The 24840-nt window shown below is 41.1% G+C and overlaps 1 protein-coding gene across 5 annotated transcripts in view; it reads right to left on the bottom strand.

The window, feature by feature from the left end:
• The window catches only part of Enox1 (ecto-NOX disulfide-thiol exchanger 1), a 557275-nt gene that overhangs the window by 260812 nt on the left and 271623 nt on the right, over positions 1-24840 (bottom strand). For all 5 annotated transcript variants that reach the window (XM_055609746.1, XM_055609749.1, XM_055609750.1 and 2 more), the window contains one exon: positions 12548-12688. The gene's annotated coding sequence lies outside the window, so the exon portion shown is untranslated. The remainder of the gene's footprint in view (positions 1-12547; positions 12689-24840) is intronic.

Below are 24840 nucleotides of genomic sequence, written 5' to 3'. Positions count from 1 at the left end.
TGCCCTTGACAATGAGCACCCCCCGATTCCAAAACCAGGCTTGCCTGTGCTCACCACACCACAGGCTTCCCAGCAGACACTTCTCTCTTACTGAGGGACCTCAAGACTTGTCACCCTGAGTATTTTCTCAGACCACACATGACGTTAAGGATTGTTTCTAAGTTCCTAACGCCAGCATTGTTTTCTGCTTAGATATGTTAATCTAATTTGGTCTGTTCAACACTTCTGTTGATGATGCATTATCTCTAAAGTTTGCACAGCCGTTACTATACAAAACAACCCAAATTCAGGTTTCGACTGACTCAAAATGAAGATGATGATTTTCCCATCTGTATAAAGACCCGCACTTACACTTTCTACTCTTCTCTGTACTATTTGAGACTGTGATGGCTAATTTCTCAAGTTTTGACTGAAAAATAAAACCCCTCATACTTCTACATCATCATCAGCCTCTCCTGCTAAGTAAGCTACTTGACAGTAATTGCAACTTACATAAATTTTGCCTAGGCCATAAAATAAAAAGAAAAGATAATACAAGTAGCCGGAGGACAGCAGGGAGCTCACAGGGCCTATTTCCTCTGTTCTGAGACGTGATCCCAGCATAGACAAGGCTGCACCTCAGCGGAGCTACCTATGGAGGAGGGAGAATCAGCCTTCTTTCCCAGCGTGCCACTGGTAGGCTGCCCATACTCAAAGGCATTGTCCCTACACGCATACACTTACAGGAAGCACTAATTAGGAGGAGATGACGAAGTTGTGATGGAACATGTTGAGGGAGATTGGAGAGGTTGGGAGAGCAAAGTAGGGGACAGAGCTGGCCATATTTCATTGTATACACGCTTGATACTATCAAGTAATAAATGGAAAAGAAATGCGTATCAGTTACTCTTCTCCAGCCCCTGAGAGCGAATGGACGTGAGAAGGCTGCAAGGTCCCAGGGGAACTTGAGCTAAATGGTGATGCAGATGGATGAACAGTGCGGCTATTTGGTTTTCCAGCTCCATCAGAACTAGAATGTACAATCTGTTGAGAACACAACACATTTATTAACGACATCTTGAACACAACCCCAATGACATGGTGTTGGTAAACATGACAGACTTACTCTTAAGAGAACAGCACTAATGATCTCACCAGAGAGAAGCCCTACTTAAGAACAGGAGCCAAGGCTGGAAAGAATCATTTCCCTGCTGGTTGCACACACCTACACAAGGCTAAGCAGCGCTGTGGCAGGCAACGGAGCAGCGATAGGGAGTGCATGTCAAAATTTTTGACAGAAACTCTATTTTCTGAGGACTTATGCTCAGCTACAAAAGTCTAGTGAAAACTAAACTTGGCACAAATCTTAGCAGAATTCCATCAAGTACAACAAAAACAAAGATGGGGAGGGAGGATAATAAAAGCCCTATAAACTTGACTTTCAGGAATAGCCAGTGTATTCCTGAGGGCGACCAAAGGCAGTGCTCAATACTCATTCATTAATCATGTTTGGATAGAGAATTACATTTGGAAAGGGGGGAAGACACTTACACTTGATCTGCAGTATACGAAAATGAGTTAACAATTGATTCTATTTTTAAAATTTGTATTTTTTTTTTAAAGAAGAATAGGAGGAGATGACAAAATTGTGACAGGACATGTTGAGGGAGATTGGAGAGGTTGGGAAAGGGATGTAGGGGATAGATCTGGCCATATTTCATTGTATACACGTATGATACTGTCAAGCAATAAGTGGAAAACAAATAAGTATCAGATACTCTACTCCGGCCCCTGAGAGCTCTGTGGACTGTGCGCAAGCATGAGTGTGCATTTGTGTGTGCGTACACACGTGCATGTCTCTGTGTGTGTGTGTGTCTGTGTAAACCAGAGGTCGAGGTCAAGTCTCCTCAGTTGCTTTCTGCCCTCTCATTTGAGATAGGGCCTCTCACTTGAAACTAGAGCTCACCAACTTGGCTGAGCTCTCTGACTTGGTTTAAAGTCGCACACTTGCTTGGAGCCTGAATTCTTCCCTACATTCTGGGGTGAGAACACAGATCCTCCCGTCTAAGAACTTTTACCAGGAGAAACATCTCCTCAGCTCTAACTACTCCTCGGTTTTTAAAGTTGTCGGATTTGGTTTTGTTATGGTAGGGACTGGCTCAACATATATATATATGTGTGTGTGTGTGTATTTTAAAGAATAGGATAGAATCGATTCCCAAAATTCCGTACTTCCTTAGAGTGGCAAAACAAAACAGGATTCAGAAATTGCCTACGTTCTTGAGGCATGTAACTCATCAGCGTTTAATGTGGGAGCACTTCTTCAGCGGCCCGAATGAACAAGGAACTGTACACTTTCATTCTGAGCTCTTGGAAACTGATGCCCTCAGTAAACTCAGATCACTTGCTTATTAGACTTGTTTTGAACCACAGAGGTGGGAATTCAACACAGGTGTTGAAGTTGACTGTTCTAATAGGTAAAAGAGTTCAACAGGAATTCTGGAATGCCACTAGACCAAATGATCATGTACCATCTAAAAATACTTAATTGGTTAACTTATTTGATCACTTACATGAGATTTATCGTAGGCTAGGAAAAATAATTCGTAAACAGTGCCCTAATCCAGAAATACATACAGCCCGAGAAATTAAGGTTTAAAGATGTAGTGTTTTATTTTTTTAATTCAGACAGGGTCTCACTAGGGGTCCCTGACTGGCCTGGGACACGCAGACCTGACTGCCCTCACACTCAGAGACTGCTTCTGCCTCCGGAGTGCTTGGCTGACAGTGTAGGCCACCATGTCCAGTTTGATTTCATTTTCCTCTCATTTTTAAAAACTTTTTATTGGTTTTTTGTGAATTTCACATCATCTTCCTGTCCCCTTGTATCTGCCCTCTGCCCTTGGAACCTCCCCCTCACAGGAAAAAAAAAAAAAAAGAAAAAAAAGAAAAAAAAAACTCTTCTGAAACCATAGCACCAGGGCAAGCTCATCCAATGCTACAGCCTGTAAGGGGATCAGGGTCAGCTCTCCTGCTCTCATGTCCTCAGGCTAGTCCACTGCCTTCACCCATCAGAGCCAACTCTCTGGCTTGCCACAGGCTGCAAGGGATGAGGTGGTGGAGAGGGTGTCTTTCCCTTGCCCATGCCGCCATAGGGTAGACAACTGACAGGGCCAGCTCTCCTGTGCTCAGGGCCTCAGGGCTGGCTCTCCTGCATCTCCTGCTCCAGGGCCAGCTCTACTGTGCCTCCCGCGTGATGTCCAGTGACAAGTGCGTGATATACTGCAGCTGGTGAGGGGCAGGGGCAGTTCTCCTGCTCCCGGGCACTCGGGCAAGGGGCTGGACCTGTTCTGAACAGGTTCCCTGTGCGCACATTCTTCTGCTTCTTCTTCTCTTCCGTGTCTCCACCGCTTACTCGATCCTCTTAGTGGCCTCCTGGATCTCTGGATGTCTGGGGTCATCTCAGGAGTGGCCTCAGGAGTGCTATGCCCTGCCTGTGCCGTGTGGTACTGGTCAGGGGTCATCTTGGGCTTGCTCCATACCCTGGCAGTGTGGCACCTGGTAGGGGCTGTCTGGATTGTGATCTCCACCCCTGGGCCTGAGACACCCAGACTGGTGGGGGTCTCAAGCTAGCTCCCTGTCCGAGCCCTGTGGTGCCATTCTGGTGGTTGTTTCAGGCTGGCTCCCTGCCTTAGTTTTATTTTTAATTATGTATACTCCTGTGTGTCTGTGTGGGGTATATAGAGTCCAGAAGAGGGTGATAGATGCCCTGGAGCTAGGGTTATGGACAAGGGTTCTGGGAACTGGACTTAGGCAAGATCAGTATGTGCTCTTCGCAGCTTAGAGCCACCACTCTAGTCTTCACCTGGGAATTTTTGATAGCTCTCATTTTGTGAAGAAGCCAGACACTAAAACTTTCTACGATGAGATTGGTCTGAAATATTTAACAAGGTATTCAAGTTTTTATGAATCATGTACATTTTTTTCCCCTAATGTTATGATAAAATCCAAGGACAGAGAGAAAAAAATTTTCTTGGTCTAATGGAAAAGGCCTCTACATGAGCTGACCTCTGAGATAATGGAGTGGGAATGAATGTCCAAATGTACTTCCAAAAGCATCCCCCGTGGACACCACCTGAATGTCGGACGTGCGAGACTGGAAACTGTCCTCCCTTCTTCTACTCTTTCTAGTTTGCCTGTGTCCTTGTCCTGCTGGGGCAGGATGGAAGGAGGAGAGATTTCCTGGTTGCTGATTCTCCGGCAGCGGCATCAGGCGGATCCACATCGAAAGCTCATTTGTATACTGACTGCCAAGAAGAGACGGGATGGGCAGGTGACTGTCCACAAAATACGAAAGAATGATACACGGTGCTCTGTGAAATTAGACACGATACTTTTGTGTGGAAAACTGGCTAATAGTGGAAGAAAATGCTTAAAAATAGTGTTCAGAAGTAAACAGGTTGCCAAGGCATCGTTAGAAGGATCCCATCTACGCTAACGGAAAAACAGTGTCATCTGATACCCAGACGCAAACATCTTTACACACACATTTGTAAGAAACATTACGTCAGTGCGAGGAAGAAGAGAAAGGAAAGCAATTTTCTTTCCACTCTAAAAATCAGAGCTGTGACGTCAACACTGTAAAGTGTGGCGTTGCACACACAAGCTTCATGCCTTCCCTCAGGCTTAAACTACTTCATAATAACATGATGTTTTGTGAAATTTCTTGGAAAAAAAAAAGGGCAGCAAGACAGATAATTAAACAGAGATATTCCTATTAATCCTACTTATTTTATTTCCGAGCTCAAATATAGAAATCTGATTACTGCCGGGGTCCAGAGAGAGGAGCAATGCAGAGCCAATGCAGAAGACAGACATCCTGTGATGTGAGAAGACAGCGGCACTGAAAGAGCGTTTCATAACCCACAGTCTTCATGTGGGTTCCTCTTCCTTCCTTTGGGGTTGTGAATGGGAGGTTTCGGGGCCATAGTTGATGCAGGATGTTTTTGTTGCCACTATAAACATACAACTAGGGTTTGGATTTGGGACTCCCGGCTTGCACAATTACGAGTGTTGACTAGCTGTACAAGGTCACAACTGACTTTTTTTTTTTTTTTTTTTTTTTACACATCTCTCATAAAACTTCCTTTTCTTCCAAAGCTTCTAATAAATGCTTTCAAATGTAATTCCCAGGCAGCTTCTTTGTGTGTTTGTGTGTATGTGGGGGCGGGGGGACAGGGGAAGAACCTACAAGCATTTTACTAACTTTAAATCCTCTGAGATTCCTAGCACTATGGGCAAGGAACCACAGCATTTCAACATCACGATGGAAAACAAGCCTAAACATCTCACGACTGAGGCAAATATCACTTGAGATATATTGTGCAATGTGAGGGATGGAAATTTATCACTGACACAAATGGGATTACACAGCATGTATTTTCTGAAAATGCAGACTCCACGTGTAAGGATAAGATATACATCCACAATAAGAAGGCATATTGATCTATAATTTTCAATATTACATCCTTGTATTTTTTTTATTACATGCGATTTTTCAACTAGTAGAGAAACGTGTTCTCATAAAGCTAATATTTACTCTTCCGTGTTTATAGAGCTGGTAGTCTATTTCAGGAAATGAGAAACTCCGTGAAGTCAAATATAACTCCGTGTCCTATGTACAAAAGACAGCAGGACAAGAAAACACTGTGTTTAAAAGCCCCACCCAGGAGCTAAGGCACAGAGCCATAAATAACTAATACATGATAATGGAAGTCCTTTGTTATCATTGTCCTTTCTCATAAATGCGGCCTTTTACAGATGAGAAATCTTATCACACAGGATTTCTCATTTTATTAGGAAGCAAAGACTATATTCTGCTAGCAGTCTTGGGCTCATCTCTATGTTTTCTGTGTCTTCCTGTGGAAGGTGAGGAAGATGCCGAAGGTAATCCCAGTAGACGTTGTGAGACACTCCTGCCTAGAACTGTTTCCTTAAACCATGACTTCTTTCCATTAGATTATCAAGTAACCTCTGAATTACAGAATCCTGTGTTTTTTTTTTTTACATGGATCCCCCCCCCCCCCAAAAAAAAAAACAATAGAAGGGAATGATAATTTACTTTCCTCTGGAGAGGTCTTACACCTCTTATCCTAAGTCTTTGGGAGATGAAGCCTTGCCAAAGCTTTGAGGGTGGGCAAATTCATGGAGGTCAAGAGTTTCTTTGTCCTTTCTTTTTAATTTAAAACTTGGCTCCAGCTCTTGGCAGACTGAGGAGGAACAGAACTGATCAAGTAATTTCTCCACACCCAGAGTGCATGAAGAATGGAAGATGAGCTAGCAGGAAGTATGAGGAAGAGAGAGCAGGGTGGAGTCAGCAGGGAACTGAAATTAAGGTGTGTGTTGAAAAGAGTCCTTTAGTGTTCAAACTGTCCTCAGATTTCAGGTTTTTTTGTTTGTTTGTTTATTTGTTTCCCCCTTTTCTGCTCTTAGTAACTGAACAACTACCATTGTGATCTCTGTAAAACCACTGCTGAGGTCCCGGCCAAGCTGTTCCTCTCTTGCCCTGTTATTTTCCTGAACTAAATTCCAATATGACCTTCTCCTTAACCACATTCTTGAATGAAACAAACATGATTTTTCTTTAAGTACCAAACAAAAACCACTAGTCCTACTTAAAAAAAAAAAAAATGTATAGAGGGAGCCGATGTCCCTCTAAACTGCTGGAAAACCAGAAGGTTTGAGAACAATGATAAAGTAGAAATGGTCCTAGCTCTACCCTGTATTCAGCTCACCAACCACATCATCAGTGTCACGTGAGGCATGCAGGCACTGGCAGACCTCCTCTGCTCTGGGAGAGAAGATTTGAATCTATCGCAGTGGCATTTGGTTTGTGAAATCCAGACATTTGAAACATTCTAAAATGCATAATTAATTTTCTCTTATGCCACAAGGGGTGACCCCACCCAAAGTGGTGATTGAGAAATGCCAATAGACAAAACTTAATGCTCCTTCCATTTCTTCGTGATCTTAAAAGTTAGGTGAAATGCAGGAACTTAAGAGAATCAGAACAGAAACAATCGGGATATGAAAATAAGCCAAAGTTTGAATTATACAAATTTTCAGCAAAAAGTTTTATTGAAACAACATAAAATAGGCTTATCTCCCCCAAAGGGGGGAAAAAAAAGAATGCTCAGAAAAGCAATGCTATAATAGTGCAGAGGGACTTTGTCTCTAGAAGAGTAAGTTCATTACTATCACATGAGATTACATAACTTTTCTTGAGAAGGCTTTAAATAAATAAAAGCAGAAGCAACGGAGGGGGAACTATAGATTCTGTGATATATCAAAAATGAAAAAAAAATATTGCTGGCCTACAGTTAAGATCAGGATACCAAGCACTTGGCTAGCTTGAGTGGAGCAGATAAACTAGACTATAATCTGCCAGTGTTTACTCTGAAAGAGAGAGGAAGCCTGCACAGAACTGTAACTGCCTGCTAAATCAACTAAGTTAATAACCATCAATGTCTTTCAACAGAGAAAGGCTTTAGGTAGCTTTACTGACAAACTATCAAATATTTAAGAAAAATCAACACTAATCTTTTTCAAACTCTTTAAGAAACTGGAGAGGAGGATTACTATAAAACGCTTACAAAAAGCCAAAATAACCCTGTTGCCAAAGTCTGACTAAAAACATCCTGGGGGGGGGGGGGAACTATTGGCCAGTGTCTCTGATGAGCAGAGATGAAAAAAAAAAAAAAAAAAAGAAATCCTTATTCAAAATTCAACAGTATAGAAAGAAGATTATAGACCAAGACAAGCAGAATTTCTGGGCTGCAAGGATGGTTCAAGAGTCGAAAGCCATTCCATGAGACATATTGTGTTAACAATAAGAAGGTTTAAAAAGCACAGGATCATCTCAGCAGATATAGAAAAATACTTTCAAAATTTAATGCCCTTTTATGGTTAAAAATAAAAGCTCAGCAATTTACATGTAGAAAGAAATAACCTCAACATAATAAAAAGCCCATTCAGGTACCATACTCAATTGTGGAAACATAAAAATTTCCCTTTAAGATTAGTAACAAGACAAAGATGTCATTTTGATACACTTTTATCTGCATAGCATTAAAAGTCCTACTTGGCTAGTAGAATAAAACTGAAAACATCATTATGGGGATGGAAAAAGTGCAATCACCTGCTTGAGAATGACATCATCGTTACAATGAGCTCTGAGGATCCCATAGAAAACCACCGGAACTAATAAAGACAACAGTGTCAGGAGAGAAAATGAACATCAAAATAGTTGTTTCTACATAATAACAACTAACAATCGAAAAGGAAATTGCGAGAACAATCTCATTTACCGTAAGACATAAAGTACTTAAGAACAGGTGGTTTATCTAAATTGACACAAGTGTCATTCTGCCTTCTAAATGTTCCTTTTTATACCTCTAGACAATTGCTACTCTCTGCCTTAATCAGAGAAGCCTTGCCTTTTGAGGGAATGGTAGAGAATGTGTAAACTCATGGCTGCTCAAGAGTCAGTGCAGCCCTATGCTAGACACTTATTCCCTCTGAGTCCTGGGCATTTTAGAAGATAGTGAAAAGAATGCAAGAGTCAGAAGATGAGCAGTGCTGTGAAATGTCATCTTGTTGTCAAGATACAGCCATATAATCACAAATTCAACGTCTCTGGATGCCTGCCTATACTGAGTCAGCACAAGAATGGGCATGACGACAGCCGACATCAATGGATGGGGAACTCGGGATCCTACCTCTCACTGCTAAACATTTGCTGCTAATAGATTCAGAAAACCAGGAAATCACTGTTTTCAGTTGTGCATTCACCAATGATCTGACCAGGCTTCAGTGAACACTTCTAATTCAGTGGTCACGCAGATTGTCCCACTTTAAACGAAGTGATTCACAAAACACAACCAGGAGTCATGAGCCTGAGAGACAGATTGGTAAAGATGAAGAGGATTTGAGAGGGCAGGGACAGAGAATAATCAAGATATATCATATACATGCATGAAATAGTCAACAACAGAATTAAGTCAATAAAGAATACAAAATTAGAAAATACTTAGGAACAAATTTATCCCAACAGACAAAATATTAGAATACTGTAAACTACCGAATATTGCTGAAAAACCCAAGGGAATGTATAAACAAATGGAAGGCCTCATGTTTATAGATTAACAGCTTTAATTTTGTTCTAATGTCTATACTAACTAAAGTGATTCACAAAAAAAAAAAATCAATGCAACCTCAGAGACTGCATTCTACAGAAATAGAAAAAAAAATCCTAAAATTCATATGGAACTCCAAAGAATAATAATAACCGAGTCACCTTGAGAAGCAAGAACTGCATTTCTGGGACTGTAGTACACTTCTTCACATGGAAATAGACTACAAGGCCATGGCAATCAACAGAAGGCAGTATATACAAACAGACAAGTAGACCAAGAGAGCACAGCAGAGAGTCCAAATGGACCTACCTATACTCAATCAAATGGTCTCTGATGGTTTGGGTTCCAGTGGCTACTTAATAAGTTAGGGGCAGTCTCTCTCTATCACCATATTTTAGGAATACTGGAAAAGATTGGGATGGTCTTTTATCTTCGGCCATACACTAAAATCAACCCTCTACTGACTGAAAACTTAAACCCACGGCCATCTCACAAAAAAACTGAGAGCAGAAGGCATGCACAACATTGTCTCTAGGTATGTTTTTGTTTTGTTTTTTTTTTTTTTTTGTTTTTGTTTTTTTTTTTTTCACAAATGATATGAATAGTATAGTGACAATCAAAGCAAAATGAACTTATGGAATTAAATCAAAGTAAAATAAACCCTCTGTGTATGGGAGGAAGCAACGAACAGAGCAAAAAGACAGCATGTAGAGTATGAGAAGGTACCTGCTTACCATCCATCCACAGATTAGTATATACAAGAACCCTGACCACTCAAACGCCAAAAGCAAATAATATCTAGCCAAAAAAAAAAAAAAAAAAAGTAGAAGAAACTAAACAATGGGGAGATAGAGCTAGAATGGCTAGAATAGATATGTAACCTTCAACTTGTCTAAGCCATCTGACCTAAGGAAGGTCAGCACTGATTGCCTCACATAAATCTCTCATCTCACTCCTATTAAAAGAGGTACTAACCAGGGCACTGTGGTGCACCCCGGTGATCCCAGCACTTTGCGAGGCAGAGGCAGGCAGATCTCTGTGAATTCGACGCCAGCCTGGTCTACAAAGTGAGTCCAGGACAGCCAAGACTGCACAGAGAAACCCTGTCTTGAAAAAAACAACCAACCAACCAACCAACAAAAAACCCAACCAACCAACAACAATAAAAAAATTGGGGAGAGGGTATTTATTAAAACAGCAAAAAGGAACAAGAGTTGCTAAAACATGGAGATATTGTACTGCTTTAACACTGTTGCTCTATGTTCAAATATTAATAATCACTGAAGAAAGCAGAACAGAAAAATTTTCCAAAAATTAAAAATAGAATGATCATATGATCCCACAATCGTATATACTATGTCCAAAGAATTGAGAAAGGAGCTTTGTAGAGACATTCTCACAGCTAAGTTGTTAAACATTCCTAATAATGAACATCTAGACCCACAAACTATCAACAGATACATGAAGGAGGAGGAGGAGGAGGAGCAGGAGGAGGAGGGCTGGTGAGATGGTTTAGTGGGTAAAGCTTGATGGGCTGAGTTTGAGCCTGGGAGCCCGCAGAAAGGTGAAAGGAGAGAACCAACTCCGCAAAGCTGTCCTCTGACTTCCGTATTTACGATATGGTATACACGCCCCATCCCATCACGTCCAAGGGCACAAACGATAATGATGATCAGTACTGTTTAACAATGTGACATCTGCCCAGAAAAAGAGTATTATTCTGCCGACGGAGGAAGAAGTTATGCTAACTGAAACAAGCTGGTCACAGAAGGACAAGTAACCACAGTTTGGTTCACAGCAGCATGGGACATGATCAAGCTTCTGGGAGACTGAAGTGGGGTGGGTGCTGGAGCTGTGCGCTTGCAGAGTTGCTTTTCAGTGTGTATAGAATTTAAGGTGACAAACTATATACTTCTTGAAGAACACACTCATGGTAGGCATAAAGCTTTCCATGTACTTACAGTTCTCTTAAGGGATAGATGTCACGTTTTCTGTGTCTTTTAAAACCACAGCTTCATAATATGAGACCAAATCTTTTCTGAGGTATGAAGGATTAATACCAGACAGGTGGAGGAGAATCTTGCCTGTAGATGGGGGGGGGGGGATTGGGTACCTTTAGGTGACCCCTCGAGTCCCCCCACCGTGTCTGTTTCTGTGGATACAGTCATCAAGGTTCAGCAAGCTGAACCAGATCACAGACTGGAGGTGGAGTGGGAAATGGGAACGCAGCTTTCCATCAAACCAGTCCCTTGAAAAATACCCACAGCCATGCCCTACCGTGCAAGTTAATCAAGACGCCAAACGGGGGGGGGGGAGGGGGATGAAATGGGAAAGCTGGAATGTAGCCCGGGACTGCAGTAAAATTTGCTCTGATTTCTCAGCAGAAACAAAAAAAAAAAAAAGTAAAACACAGTAAAGGTCTATTAGGGAGAAAACATTTGTCACCTTGGACAGAATAAAAGTCCCCCCCCCCAATGAAATAAATGCCCTTGGGGAAAAGATGTGTCATGCTGGGAGGCCGTGTGTGCCTTCTTGGTTGCTCTTTATTTAGTTGCTGTCCACTCTGCCTCCCAGACCTTACCCTATATCCTCTCCTGCTTTTTCCAGCTATGAAAGATGCATGAACTGAACCTGGTGTGGCCCGACAGTGTCTTCAAAATAAAAGTATTTTATTCGGTGCTATCTCAGAGGCGAACACACTTCCTTGATGAAAGCTGTGCCCTGCTGGCCACCTTGCTCCTGGAGTAAGCAAAAGCATCGCTAGCTAGCTTTTCAAAATGCTAACACACACACACACACACACACACACACACACACACGCGTGTACACATACACACTTACACAAGCCTTCTATATAAGGTGAGCAGCTCCCGGTAGAAGAAAATGAAGAGATTTGTTCCACCCACGCTCTACATTGAAAAGTGCTCCAGTGATAGCCCTGGTTCATTCTGCCAAATACGGTTTTGATTTTTGATATTCTAAAGTGCCTTTTACCCATTCGTACTAGCTGATTAAAATTATCTACAAAAGCTGATACAGGGCCACACCTAATATAAACTAATGGAATCCATTCAGTTAAGAGTTTCTAAGCCCAGAGATAAAATTTGTTTATAGCCCACGTGGAAACTTCATTATCCCCAATATCTTCCCCGTGTCACAAAGAACAATAGAACATGCAGTAACCGGGAGGAGAGGTGCCACCGCATATTTCCTTTTATTAATGTCTATCTTCCAGTTAAATGAAAGGTTTACAGTTTGTATATTACCAACTTGCAGAGCTTTTATTGAAATGTATTAGCAATGCATTTTAAAAAAAAAATCCCCTAAAATTAACAATATCTTTGGTAATAGAAATGGAAGTAAGTAACACAAACCTTAAAACGGCCTGAGGAGAAGAAGGCGGGTACCTGTCCCTCCAGGCCTTGATTGAAACAATGTATTCATAAAGGTGTTTTACGAAGCTGGTCCAAGGAAGTCCGGCAGAAGACAGTGTAGCTCTGACATGCCAAAGGCTTCTGGAGGTGAAGAAAAGCACACTGTTAGGGAATGTTTCCAGCAGCTGCCACCCCCACTTTCCATGCTCTGAAAGTACATTCGGTGTGATCTTGTTAATTTCCGTTAATTTTGTACCCAAATCATTTTATTCATAGATGAAAAAGTGAGAAGCAGAGATCTCAGCACTGTGTTTAGAGACTGCCAACAGCCATGGACATTTCATAGGCATTCTCCATTTCCCCTCATCTCCCTGGGCTCACACTGAAGAGCCTTGGGCAGGATGTGAGCACCAGGGCAGCAAGGGTACAGCTGTGGGTCAGGGCAGGACCTTCGGAGAGAGGGCAGGTCTGGGGGACAGCCATCCCGCACCAACAATGAGAAAAACTGACACAGATCTTGTTGAGCTCAGGGTTGAATCCCGTTTCCACTAAGATCCAACGGGCTTCAGGGCTGGCTCTTTGCTGCTGTAGCCTGTGAGATTTCGAAAACTATTTCATAAACACAACCTCCTGAGATACCAAGTTCAAATATTACTAAATTAATTATGAAACTGTGCTTCCTAATTTGCTTTAGGTTCATATCAAATATTGTCTTATTCTGTTAGGCCTGGTGAAAAGCAGACGGCCAGGCTTAGGCAATGCAGTTTTTCCTTCCAACACTCTTTCCTAAAGCAAACAAAGAGAGTTCCTTGGAAACCAAGTGGCTCCCTGGCGTGACAGTGCGGTTTGTGTGCTCTGCTATGCCAATAATGGCAACGTACGCTTCTCACTTCCACTGGCCCCTCTACGTGACTCACAGTCTCCTTCTTCTGACGCAGACGGGAACTGAGCCTGCATCCTCTGAGGATGCCCTGAGTAAGGCAGGCACGTGGTTATGTCCACCTGAGTGACTGAAGGTGCTTAAGGAAGGTTTGATGGGATTCCTTCTATTTTCTTTTTTTCTGTCAGTCAACAGTGTGGTTCTGGAACCAACACACCCTCACAGTTTGCCTCCACCAGCTGTCCCCAGACCCACTAAAGCGTGTCTCAGGAGCAGCTAGGTCCCAGCGAATGAACGCTTCAAAACTTCCCTTAGCGTGCAAATCTTCAACGTCACGTTGTTTGAAGCTCGGAAGTTTTCTCTCACGTGTACCACACTTGGGAAGAACCTCAGAAATGCTAGAAAAGTGATGGAGCCAGGATCGCCACACAGAACTTTTTGAAATTTTAATTTTCTATCTGGCAGTGAAACATAAGTCGCAAGTAAACAAACAGTGGGAAACGGTTGACAGTGTTTTCAAGGTCAGAAAGCCGGTTGCTTTTACATGAGGAAGAAAAGAGAACAGAATGAGTTCAACTTCAACTTCGCGTGAAATAAGAAAGTACTTGACAGAGAATGGGAGGGAGGGAACAGAGAATCTCAGTTATAGAAATACAAAATAAACAGAACACAGTGGCTAACCTCCTTTTTCTTTCTTATTACCATTCAGATACAACCTAGCATTCAAATTCAAAGTAATGCCTGTGTCTGTTTAAAAAAAAAAAATCCCAACAGTCTCACTCAGCCACTCCACACTGGATACTTATGAGTCAATTCGGAAGTCACAAAATTTAAGGAATATGGAAATAGTGAGACTGCACCACCCCCTGAAACTGACTTTCTTAGAGAAGAATACAACTAAGTGCGAAACTGAGGAGAGTGAGATTCGGCAGTCAGCTCTCTGGAGAGCTCCTGTTTTATCATTCACAGGCTGTGTGACGTTGACCGAACAACTCAAACTCCATCAAAGCATTTCCTCCTACGCAACCCTTTCCCGGAAGGTCACTTTGGACAGGAAGCAAGAGAAACTGTCTTGGTTTCCAACAAACTCTCGCCTCCACCTAAATGGCGAGGTGAGAACTCACTGAAGGCTAACACACAGTAGTGGCATTACTGCTGGACAGCGCGGGTGACACCACTGAGGGTACATGTGCCCAGAAACCCCAGAGGGCTTGAGGCTCCCTCTGTCAGAAATATGGGGAATCCAGAAGGTTTGGTAAGGAAAGCAGCATTCATAATGAGTTGTTGGGAACTGGACCTGACAAAGTTTAAAATCACACAGGGTAATACTTAAGAAACTACCACAAAATGAGGGACTTTACAAGCAAGCGGGTCTGTGAAGTCTGACATCTCTTTCTTTGCTACAACAGAGGCAGAGAATGGAGCCAGGAGAACACGTCCTGCTGCTGAGAGATACAATATCCTGCAGGGTCCTGCTCAACTTGGCAGGAATTCAAAATGACACTGTGGTTCTTCATGGAAATTGGCAAGCTCTAGACATGCCATTTTTTAAACGTAGGCTCAAATTGAAATCATAGGGCCTGTGACTCAGATCTTCAATGTGACCTTTAATAGGTATTGTTCAAGCAAACATGGCTGTCAGGGTGGAGAGAAACCACACGCCCTTTTACTCTGGGAAGTATAATAAAATGTGCTCTGTTGTAACAAGCACGGGGGCTGTGATTCACCAGAAGAAAGGGGGTGGGGGAAAAGACTCTATTTGGCTTTATATCATTCATTTAAAAATGAATTTAAACTCATTTAAAGATTCATTTGTTTTATCACGCTATTTCGTCTCTTTTCTGGACTTGAATTCAAAGGAACCCTAGCAAGAATCTTATCATTTCTAGATATAAAATACAACCCCATTGGTGTATTTTACATACATCCAACTCTCAGGGATTCATCCAGCCACACCACCTTGTCGACACCTCCACTCAAAGGAGACTTTCCTGAGCGGAAGAGTAAAAGGCATAAAGTGGCTTCAAATTTCACCCTCTCTACCTCCTAAACCTGAGATATTGGCCAAGGAGAGACCTGTGCTTTGACTGTGTCCCTTGCGGATGTGACATCATTAAGAGGTGGTGACTTGAAGATGTGACTGGGCCTTGAGGGCCCTCTTCCTCCATTTGTATATTGTATTAATGGGGTTAGGGCCCTCACAGAAGACCCTTCATTCTGCTTTCAGGAAGCTCACTTTTCTGCAGTCTCCATGTAAGGACACATCCTCTTGGAGTAAAGAAATCCCTGTACAGCACAAATTCTAGTCCGTGTTACTTTGTTACAATATCTCAAATGGAAGAAGACAGCATTTATAAAACCGATGGAGCCATGGCTACTTCTCCACCCTTCTCATTCTCTTTCACCAGATTAAGAAAGGCCAGCGTTTCTTCTTCCCTTCATTCTAAGCCATGGGCATCATTCTTGATGTATCACCATCTACTCTCAGCAAGCCTTCCTTCTTTGTGGTCATCTTGACAAAAACCAGACAACTTGTTATTCCTTGTATACATGGTGATACATACGCAAATAAAAATGAATGCATAAATAACTGTTAATGTCATTCTGATTATGTGCATTCCACTACTCAAGACCCCATAAGGGCATCCTCTTTCCTCAAGGATCAGATCTAAATTCCTGGTTGGAAAAATGTGTTCCTCTCTCATCTCCAGCCTTAGAGGTGAGTATTTGGAGCCAAATCTTTGATTAGATGGAAACAGTCTACTAGTTCTAGGAGAGTGACCCTCAGCCCTGCAGTGAGCTGTCCCAGATAGGACGGTCCCTCCCGAGCAGGACTGAGGTGGTCCAGAGAATACCACATGCTACAAATCATCCTGCTCCTCTTCTTCCTCCAGGTGTATGTGACTGACCTGGCAGACAGGCCACAGGCCTCCTTAACTGGAGGTCCCTTAGCAGGATATGTTCAGTCTTCTCTGCAGGGGTAAATTACTGTACCCTCAGAGGGGCCTTCCAGTGACTCTCAAAGTATCTAGAGAACACAGCCACAGAAGCCGCTGCTCGAATTACTCAGTTATAAAAGCACTTGGGTTAATGGACATTTTAGAAATGGAACAGCAAGATCTGGTAACAATGGAGTGGATTCCTTTAGGTCAAAGGCTGGAAAGAGCTGGGGGAGGGAGGGCAGACAGAGGCCCGTATTCTCCAGCTGCCATTCCCCAGCCACTCCCTACTCTTTCTCAGTGAGGTCATCTGCAGGTTCCTATGGACTTCTGCATTTGAAGTGTATCGTTCATCCTGCCAGTCACAGACAGCAGCAACAGCACTTTAGAGACAAATGACTTTTCTTACCGTATTACTTTATAGAATGTGCTGGAAGTCTTACTTAAGGTTCCAAAGTTAGACTCGGGGCTTTTAATGTCTGATTCATAAGCAAGCTTTGATTATCTTTTCTCTTGCCTTTTTTTTTCATGTTAAATACTTAATTAAATGTTTAAAGCCAAGCCCAAATTGACTGTAAACTAAAGAGCAAGAAGCCTGGTCTTTACTTTATCTTTGCTTTACAGTTTCCAGTCAAGGGAGCTAACTCATTCCAGACCAGTGGCTCTCTACCTTTCTAACGCTGAGACCTTTTAACACAGTCCCTCAGACTGTGGTGACCTCAACCTTATTGCTACTTCATAACTGTTATTTTTGCTACTGTTATGAATCTTAATGTAAATACCTGATATTCAGTATATCTGATACGCAATCCCCAAAGGGGTCGTGACCCACAGTGAGAACCAGGGCTCCGGACCATTAAATTATGATGACTTTTCCTTCAGACACGTGCTTCCACTTCCATCTAGCCCTGTGCCCTTGCCCCGAACCAAGCACGGGCTGTTATTTGTACTAGAAAATGACTCTTCCCTTTGGCCTCTGCCTGGAAGCCTAAAGTTCACACAGGAAGTCTGGGACTTACACTGATTGCTTGCATGATTCTATCCTTGCATTGACACCCTTCCGTGGGTCACCGCTACCTTAACTGTGGGCCTTGTGGCTGCCTCAGAATTAGAATATGGGAAAAGTGATGGGGGGGGGGGGGTGACATCACTCTTGTTCTGCTGACCTTGGCAGCCATGCTGTGAATGATCTTATGGAGAGGTCCCTTTGGGAAAGAATTGAGGGAAGTTTCTAAGCCAACAGCCAGCTTCCTCATTATAGAAGACTGTGGTCTTGGTAATCTTGATTTGATTAGAGCATTGTGAGAGAGCTGAATGTGGAATGCTGAGCCAAGCTGTGACCAGATTTCTGTAATGACTGTATACATCATAGCGCTCAGGTCTTTGGACACATGTCTCTAGATACTGTAAATGTATTTTTAGATGAAAATGATGTCGCAGTCTGTAGATACTGAATAAAGAATTTTTATTCCATATTGAGGAAAGCTCCACAGAGAAAATGGCCTGAGGTCCCATGAAGGAGATAGTATTCGCCTGCAGACTCAATCTACAATATTAACTTTTCCTTGGAGTTCCAGCTTGCTGGTTCTTCCAGTAGACTTTGGACATGCCGGTCTCCAAGACCTCATTTGCTAAGCTTCCCAATAAACCTTGTCTTTACTTGTATGTACGTACATATGTGTGTACTCAAGTGTGTATATGTGTGTGTGTGTGTGTTCACACACATATAAACCCTCAATGCTATTTTCTGTTTCTTGGAGGAGCCTTACTGCTTTAGACAAGGTCTTCCAGTGAGACAGAAGTGATAGGCTCTCTATTCTTTTATATACTCAGAGTTGAGGAGGAGTTTATTAAGGGAGTAGCTTGGACTGAGAAATAGGTTAGATAATCAAGGAAGCCCGAGTATGGCTCGGTTCAAATTGGAATTCTTAGAACCAAAGGGTGAGGTAATTCATAACACAGGACCAACGGCCAGAGACTCTGGGGCCATGGAATAGTTCTTTTTGCACATAGATGCTCTATGATCCACATGCAGAATGAAAAGGGCATCCTAGCTCCAAGGATGAGAACAAGAATTGGCCCTTCTTCTGCTCTGCACTCTTGTTCTACCGAGACCCCAATGCTAGATGTCCACCCACACTGGGGCCAGGCTTTCTCTTCTCAGTCACTGACGGGAGCAAGATGCTTTGCCAAGAACATCCTCACAGATGCCTGTGTCAGCTCCATCACTCTAATTACACATCAAACACACCAGGTTTTTTCTTTCAGTAGAAGGAGGAAATGCTCAGTTTCTATTGGGGCATTAACGTTTTTACCAGCTAGCTACAGAACTTATAATCCAACAAAAAATAACACTCTAGAGCAATATATGATAGAAAAAATTTACTGTATTGACCGCAAGTGCACTGAAATTGGTACCACACACACAGACTCACACACACATACACACATACTACAGAGACAGACACATACTACACACATACAGACTACACACAGACAGACACACATTCACACAGACACACACTACACACAGACACACATACCAATACACAGACAGACAGACAGACACACACACATACACACATACCATGCTCAACGTGTTGAACTGTACCCACTCCTTGACTTTCTAAAGTGGAAGGCTTGAAGCTCTTATAGAACAGAGAATACATCATGGTTACAAACACATGAACAGTCCCAGTGCGGTACCAGGCTTGGACTGGGGGCTCAGTATCTCTCTGTTTAGTTAAGTTAAAAAACAGAGTACATGGTAAAGCTTTAGTAGAATCATCTTCATATAACCTAAAAAAAGAGACACTTTCCAAATTTACCTCATATACAATTTCAAATCTCTTCAGTAAGGGTACAAACAGATGTCAAAATTGTCAGATGGTGCAAATGTTATGTCTGAATAGCAATGTAGTGGAGATAATAGGACAGCACGCTAGAGACTATAGTGGAAACTACTAGTTTTTTTGCAGTTAGAGAACATGATTAGTATAAATTTCAGCATAACAAAGTTGAAAATTTCGTAGAGCGGTCTGGGGTAAATTAGAAGTGCTTTCTTTTCTATCAGACAGATTGTGACTAGGATGTGAAGACAAATGTTACATCAATATTGTGAATTAGCAAGAAGAGACTCTAGTGAATTAAGAAACAGCAGCAGGAATATATGAGGGGTATGAAGGGTAAGGAAGAGACAGAATGAATTTCACCAGCTAGACAAAGTGAAAAATGAGAATAAAGGAATAATCCAAAAGTATAACAACATTTTGAGTGGAGGTACGAGGAAGTGGTTAAGAATACCAAAAACAAAAAACAAAAACAAAAACAAAAAAACAAACAAAAAAACCCTGTGATATCAAGAGCAGATTCTCTGTCCATCTACATTCCCAGGGAAGTGAAAGAAAGAGAGACTGGTCCCTGGGGATTGCTGGCCGAGAATCGGTCTCCCCTACACTGAAAACACGAGGTTTGGTAAGGACATCTTCAACAAGTCAAGACCCTCAAAGACCAAATCATCAGTTTCTTTAATTGGTATGCAAACAATACTTAGTCAAATACACCATCCACAGGTGTACCTGAGGACACAGCTCATGGGTCTTGTCAAGTGTACAGCCCAAGTAACACTCATGAATGGCCATGATCAGAAGCATCTCCAGTGCTTCTAAGAGCTGCCTTCCAGTCTAATGTGAAGTTCTGTCTTTGGTCTCCACAGATGGTTTTGTATGTACTTAAATTTCATGAACACACACACACACACACACACACACACACACACACACACACACACCCCATAGTCCATGTTATGAACGTAACATAACTTCTTTCACATCCTGTTATTCATTTCTATTTTTTTTTTTATAATTGGCATTTATGTTGGTCCTGCATTTGGTTATTATAAAGAAAGTAATTGTGAACCTTCTTATCCAAGATACTGTATTTTTCTCCTTCATTTTTACATGGGTATTTATGTCTTTGCACTACATGTGCGCAAGGCCTAAAGAGAGTGTCGGATCCACTGGGACTGGAGTCATAGACAGTGTGCACTTCTACATCGGTGCTGGGACCTTAACCCGTGGTCTCTGGAAGAGCAGCCAGGATGCTTAGTGGCTGATTCGTCTCTCCAGCCTTGAGGATTTCTATTTTTATATAGAACTATGGTGGTTTGAACAATAATTGCCCAGAGGCTCATATAGTTGAGCGCTCAGTCACCAGCCAGTGGAACTGTTTGGGAAGGATTAAGAGGTGTGGCCTTGGAGTAGGTCCAAAGCCACTGAGAGTGGGCTGTGGAGGTTTGAAAAGGCCATGGCAGGCCCAGTATCTCTCTCTTTCTCTCTCTCTCTCTCTCTGTGCTGCCTGCTGCCTGTGGATCAGTATGTAGCTCTAGGCTACTTCTGCAACGCTATGGCTAATACACTAATACAAATTAATATTTAGCATTCGTAATTTGATATTAAAATATTGAAATATGCTTATATACTTGAAGTTAATTCAACTGATCATGATGTATTATTCTTTTAATTTGTTAACATCACTCTAGTGACTAGGAGTTACATCTGTGTGATGAAACAGTTTTGTTTCTGTGGTCATGAGGAATAGCAATGTGTCATTTTTGTTAAAGCATGCATAAACAGAAATATGTAACCAAGTTATGATGATCTAAGCTAACATGTCTATTCACATCCTAGAAATTTCCCTACTGTATTTTATGTTCCCTAGTTCTTGACTCTGAATACATATTTTATTATAAAAAGATCCTAAAAGTACTATCTCTACTTATATCTGAATTTTCTTAAAATTAACATTATTTACTTTAAAATGCTACAAGAATTCCACCAGCAGTACACCTGGATGGACCTGAATTCTCTCCGTAGGACTAATTTTCCTTAATAATTCAACTTATTTTTTAAAATGTGGGATTATTCTCATTTTCTACTTCTTTTACCCATTTTAGTTAATTTTATCTTACTAAAAGAGAAGTTTGTCTATTGTATCAAAGATGCTTTTCATTCTTTTATGGCTTCCTACATGCAGTAGGAATAACCTCTCAAGGGTCTTCTCATTACCTCTTCATTTGACCAAATACCCATTTTTCTGGGCCCCTTTTGTCAGATGGTAAGTCATGTATTGCTTTTTTTCTTTACTGAGAACTCCAGCCTTTATGATTTAATCTTTTTTTCTACCATGTATTTTTTCATTATCTTTTCTTAGTTTATTTTATCTTTTAAAAAGACCTAACAGGATCTTTGAAGCAGAAATTATATCTAAAAACTTCATTGTTCTCCATTGTATTGAATACAATCTTTTAACACTCGATAAATATTTATGGGATTATTGATTTGCCTACTCTGTGGGTTAGTTTAACATTAATTATAGATTAGTGATATTTAATTATGTATTAGCTTGAGGAAGCCTACAGTGAATGGAAGCATGGAAGTGTTAAAATATAAACAATAAAAACTAAAGTTGAGTATAGCATAGGAGCTGAGCTCAAAGATCCTCCAGTGGCCAAACTGGAGCAATCTGAGATTCAAAATGGCAACACTATGAGAATATATACCCAAATAATAAAACTAGTTTAAAATGATGCGGACAAATGACTAGGTAAGGAGATAGACAAATGGATGGATGGATGGATGGATGGATGGATGGATGGATGGATGGACGGACGGACAAAAGAAAAGAGACAGGTAATTTCTTTTTTATAATATAGGAGGAGCTGGAAATATGGCTTTGTGGATAAGAGCACTTGCTACTCTTGCACAGGACCTGGGTCTAGTTCTTCAGCACTCACCATAGCTGCCAATAGCTCTAGTTCCAGGGGAACCAGGAACATCTTCTGGTCTCTACTGGCACCAAGCACAAGTGCAGTGTATTTACATAAAAGAAGGCAAAACGCTCATATAAAGAAAATAAAAATCTAATTTAAAATAAAATGGAGTAACTGCAGTAGACAAAGTCAAATGATGAATAATAAATGGGAAAAACTTTTAACCAGAAACACCACCATTAAACAGCATGAAAGCAATCCCCCTGAACTATTTTATAATCACTGTACCTACGTTTAACATAAGCCTAAGACCCTTTCTAACCTCTTTAACCCAGGAGATGGAACTTAATTTCTTTTCCCTTAATTGTATAGCAGACTTAGCTATTTGCTTGAAATAAACAGTGTGGAAAAGGAAAGTGGTAACTGTAGAGAGACTAGAGAGAAACAGCAGATGTTACCTCAACCAAGAGGTTGCAACACCACCGAGAGTCACATAAATATTATGTATCATGTACTGTGGATAAAAGGAAGAGTGAACTTCAGCTCTGTAGCAGGCTTCCCAGGGACCTAGACATTAGTCCTAGACTAATGTGACACCAGGCCAGAATGAAAGCATGGGATATTCTATGAAACTACTAATCTCCAAATCTGTCAAGGTTCTGAAAGTAAAAGTGTTAAACTGCCACATATTGATGAAGATTAAGTAAATATGATACTTGTGGTACCTTCAACAGAAAAATTACACAGTTGAAAAATGACAATGTCAATAGAATAACGTTTGATTGTAGTAATTCTATTGTGTTCAATTCTAAGTTTTGATAAATACAGCATGAGTGGGCCCAAGTAGCACCATTACCAATAATAAACACAACAATTACTTCTAAAAGCACACAGGCTGCCTGTGTCTTTATAAATGAAGATTAATATCCACATGTGAAACCCCAGCAGCAGCTTTGGCAGGCCACAGCCCCTTCATAGATCTCCACCAACAAAAGGTATATCATAACAACTGGCCAGACCAGTACCAGCTTGCTGAGCTGGTCAAAAAGGGTTTCCCAGAAACAACTGGTCTAGGAGGAGGTGACAGCTTCAATGCACAAGCACCACAAGGCTTCTGTCTTAATTTTGTTTCTGTTGTTATGACAAATACCCTGACTAAAGCCACTTAGGAGAGAGAGAATTTAAGTCAAAATTAGGCTGTCATAACAGAGAGATCCCAGGCACAGGAGCTTCAAAGAAACTGGTCACAGATTAGTCATGCTGAAGAGCAGAAAACAATGAATAAATTAACACATGTGTTCCCGTCCACAACACACGTTCTCCACCCCACAGGATCCTCTCCCTAGATGGTACTGCCACCCACAGTGGGCAGGACCTCCTATTCAATAACTGTAACCAAGACAAGCTCCACACATATGCCCACAGGGCACACCTAATCTAGACAATCTCTTGCCTAGACTTCCTTCCAAAGCATTTCTAGAGTGTGTCAATTTGACAATTAAAACTGACCATCACAGCATCAAAGGAACAAATAAAATGTCAGCCACTAGCCTAAAGAAATGGAGATAAATATATGACCCTCTGGGAAAGGAATCAATCATTTTACAGAAGCTTAGTAAGCTATAGAGGCCAAGTATATAAAAAAAAGAGAAACAGTAAATGGACAAAATTAAAAATTCAGCAACAATAAGAATCAAGATAAGTTTTTCAAATATTGAAATAGAGATATGGGGGTTTAAATTATAATGAATAAGACAGGGTTAACAGTAATTAAATCAAGCAAAAGAAAAAATACATCTGCAGGCAAATCAATTTAAGTTGTTCGGTCAGATGGGAGGCATTATTAAGGAAGCTGACATGCATTATGGAAAATTAAAAATAGAGGGAAAAAAGGATAAGAGGCTTAAAAATCATTGAAAACCACTCAAATTTGGATATGAAAAGAAGTGTTCACACTCATAAAACAGAGTATGAAGGTAATTAAACTGTCGAAAGTCAAGCAAAGAATTTTAAAAGCTGTAAGAGAAAATCAACTCATCACATAGAATGTACTTCCTTAAGGCTGTCAGCAATGTCACTGTCTAGAAAAGAATAAGATGATAAATTCAACGTGATTAGGTAAAAGAAAAACACGCCACCCAGGAATACCATCCTTCGAAAAACCTCTTTAAAATGAAACAAGAGAGAAAAACATTTCAAGACAGATATAAAGAAAGGGACTTTGTCAACACCCGGTGTCCCTTACAAGGAGCTGTAGAGGGAGATCTTCAAGGACAGCTTATTGAAACAAAAGAATATGAGCACAATCATTTTACTGGTAAATGTAAATACAGACGACTACACAATAATATATACTGTGATGGCGGCGCATAAATCATTAACAACACTAATACAAGTGTGTAAAGTTAAAGGATTAAGAATAAACACAAAATGTGTTAGTGGATACCCAATATAAGTAAATTCAGATATTAATAACCAACTAGGTGTGACTTAATTAAATTATAGTTTTTTTATGTGATTGAAGATATTTATCATAAAGTAGACTCTCGCAAGATTTTATGCCAACATCAAGTTAATTACAAAGAGAACAAAGTATGTAAGACAAAATGTAAAAACTCAACAAAGGAAGATAGCAAAAAAAGAAGAAGAAGAAGAAGAAGAAGAAGAAGAAGAAGAAGAAGAAGAAGAAGAAGAAGAAGAAGAA

This window comes from Psammomys obesus, unplaced genomic scaffold, assembly GCF_907164565.1.
Source record: "Psammomys obesus unplaced genomic scaffold, mPsaObe1.curated_primary_1811, whole genome shotgun sequence".
NCBI lineage: Eukaryota > Metazoa > Chordata > Mammalia > Rodentia > Muridae > Psammomys > Psammomys obesus.
This window is presented reverse-complemented; position numbering and strand designations above follow the sequence as displayed.